Here is a 3,385-nt window from a genome sequence, read left to right on the forward strand (position 1 = left end):
ATATCATGATTTGTTTTTTGAAATGAAACTTCCTTAGTTGAAATTTCTGTGACATAACAGCTCCAGCCAATCTTTGAAATAAAAAAAGGTTGAAAAAGGTACTCATGCACTCATGGCTTTCACCATCCTGTCATTTCTAATCATCAATATTCTGTTATAGCTAGGCAATTTGAGAGGAGTTGAAAGGGGTAAAAATAACATCAGATCCTTTGCCAAAGATTTGGACAAATTTTTCATGATTCGTACTGGAGTGGACCAACCTGGTTTTGCATCACCCATGACAATCACAGTTTTATGAACTCTCTCAAATCCTGTAACAGGTAATATTTTCCTTCTTTTTTCTTTATAACAAAAACATGTGTATTTGAAATGGAGGTAGAAACTTCAATGTGTCCAGCCTCCAATTGCTATTGTACCAGATGATCAGCAGCTGCCATTTTTATTTCACATAGGGGCCATTGGTCAAACCAAATGGGTAAGTATGACACCCATGTATTTGGGTTAGGTCATATGTGTGAAGGATTAGTCACAATAGCCCCAGCTGAAAATGACACAGTCCTGTCCAATCTTCTGCCATATGGGTAACAGTATTTCTTGAGTGACAATGACTGGTTGAGTGTTAAAAACTTCTGTGTGCCCCTCATCAGTTCACTTTTTGAGAAGTTCTGAGCTACACTCAGGAGTTACAGCTGTACCCAATCCTGGTACTATGGTATGGCACAATGGTAACCAATCACTACTAGTTAAGTTTAAATTTAAACACAGGAAGTAATTTACTAATTGATCTTCCTGGGAATATTTAAATGTTTTTTCAACCTCAGACTTTTGTTTCTTCATCTTAGCACTATCACTCCATAGGGCATCTTTTACTTATCTCCTAAGGGGAAAGGCAGCAATAGAAAAACATTCCAGTCCATTATTCTGAATAGACTTCTGGAGGCGATTTTTAACTTGTTCCCAGTCATGAATATTAAGCCCTCTGGAGTGTAAAAGCCATGGACTAATTTTTCCAAAGTTAAAATAAAATCTTATGTGTCTTCTGCTTAATGGTAATACCTTGTCTCTTTAATAATTCTAATAACTGTTCTATCAATACAGCCTTAGAAGCTGAACTACACATTTTCCAAACACACCCTCATAAATATATATCTGCTGTCCATCCTCTAAGCGTGATTTCTCAGCATCCCCTTTCTTCTCTGATCTTGGTGTCTCAGAGATTTAATCCAATCCACCATCCTAACCTCTGAGGACAATCACTCCTTTACTGACCCTGTTGTTGGGCGAAAGCCTGGAGATTTAACTATTCAATTTTAGTAACTTTTAGAAGTTCAGTTACCTGTTTTCAATTCCTAGCTTTCCCAAGTTACTTTTTTGAACCTTCTTTCTTTTCCAATCTCCTTTCTTTTCTGGTCATTCTCAAACATCCAATTCTCTACAAACCTTGGTGGAACCATGCCATGAGCAAGTATATGTCAGGTGAAAGATAAGACTTTCCACTGTTATTGGTAAGAGGACTCTTCTTCATTGTAGAGAGGGAGCAGCAGGCTTACAACACAGAGGAAAAAATGCCAGTTGGAAAGATCTTGTTTGTCTCACAGGTAGATATTGATATCACTGGGGCATGGCCAGGCCAATAAGCCATGTCTCAGAAATAGGATTTACTTGGACTGAAAAAACAGGATGTACCTATTAGCTGACCAGCGACTCACAGAGACAATGGGGGGGGCCTGGACTCAACAACATTTTGCTTCTGGGAAGCATTTAGAGATACTCTGTTGTGCCTGTCGACCCACTAAATGTTTAGAAACACAGAAGATCACGTTTTTGATGATATAGACAAAGGATGAAATTATTTAGTCAAGATGGTCATGATGACTTTGGAAAAATAATATCTGCTGTTTCACATCGTTTTTGTTGAGGAGGAGTGGTGTTGGTTATAGCTCTCCTGAAGCCACTGTAGGATGATGAACACAAGTAAACTTGCATTGTGACAAAATATAGAGGATATAAAGATTATTCTGAGACTTAAAATTGTTCCAGCAGAGCCGGGCATTGGTGGCGCACGCCTTTAATCCCAGCAGTCGGGAGGCAGAGGCAGGCGGATCTCTGTGAGTTTGAGACCAGCCTGGTCTACAAAGTGAGTTCCAGGACAGCCTCCAAAGCCACAGAGAAACCCTGTCTCGAAAATCAAAAACAGGGGCGTCAGGCAGCCACCGAGCCGCTGGTGGGAGAGGTGTTGGGGCGTGCGCCGGGCCCTGTGCAAGACCGGATTGTGGCCGACCAGTGTATCCCTGGGGTTCTCTGTGCAGAGAAGATTGGCCTTGAACTTCTGCTGCTTCTCTTTACCTTAGCCTCCCTCTGAGTGCTGGGATTAAAGAATAATTTAAGGATGACCACACCTAACAAGAAACCTTTTGGTGCTCATCCTAAGCAGTTGGAATGAAATGCGACCATAAGGGAGATCGGCTCTGAAGCTCTGTGGTCACTCTCATCTTGCAAACCAGGTTTTGAAGTGGAACAATTACGATATGACAATCTAGAAACTTACTGGCAATCTGATGGCTCTCAACCTCACATAGTGAACATCCAATTCAGAAGAAAAACAATAGTGAATACGTTGTGTATTTATACAGACTATAAATCTGATGAAAGACACAGTCCAAGCAAAATCTCAGTCAGAGTAGAAATAATTTTCACAACCTTCAAGAAATTCGGCAACTTGAATTCGTGAAACCAATTGGCTTGATACATGTTCATTTAACTGACAGTCATAAGAAGTCAACTTGAAATTCATGATACAGATTGCTGTTCTAGCCAATCACCAAAGTGGAAGAGACACCCAAATGAGACAAACTAAAATATACACACCAGTGGAAGAAAGCTCCATTGGAAAATTCCCCAGATGCAGAACCATCGATTTCATGGTGTATCCTTCAATACGGTGACTTGAAAATGGGACAGAAGTTAACTAGAATGTGTTTTTTCATGTCATTGAATATTATGTCAAGTATCATTAGTCAGGAAGCATGTCCTTTTACACTTTTATATATATTTAAAACATTTTAATTTAGAGAAATAGCTTTTCGGTGATAGCTGCTTTCTTTCTACAATAAAGCTCATACATTTTATATTGTTAAACACAAATGTGAAGTCAATCTTTAATTTTTTCTTTATATTAAAAGCAAACTAGTGAGAGCTTGGGTCTCCAGGGGGGGCATTCCCCATCTCCTGCCCAACACCCATCCCCTCAAGCTTCTGTGGGCCGTTCCTGGCATCCAGAAGACTCACCCAGGCCTCAACCCCTGGCAACCCCAGCTTCAGGTTAAGCTTCAGTGTTAGCATACCCAGATACAGCTTCAGGAAGGAAGGAAACCAGTGGACACAT

At 40.3% G+C, this 3,385-nt stretch overlaps 1 pseudogene; it reads left to right on the forward strand.

Annotated features, from left to right (window-relative positions):
• Window positions 1-2,368: 2,368 nt before the first annotated feature.
• LOC121137932 lies at window positions 2,369-2,945 on the forward strand (annotated as a pseudogene).
• The last annotated feature ends 440 nt before the right edge of the window (window positions 2,946-3,385 follow it).

Source organism: Mesocricetus auratus, unplaced genomic scaffold, assembly GCF_017639785.1.
Source record: "Mesocricetus auratus isolate SY011 unplaced genomic scaffold, BCM_Maur_2.0 Super-Scaffold_100734, whole genome shotgun sequence".
NCBI classification, from domain to species: domain Eukaryota; kingdom Metazoa; phylum Chordata; class Mammalia; order Rodentia; family Cricetidae; genus Mesocricetus; species Mesocricetus auratus.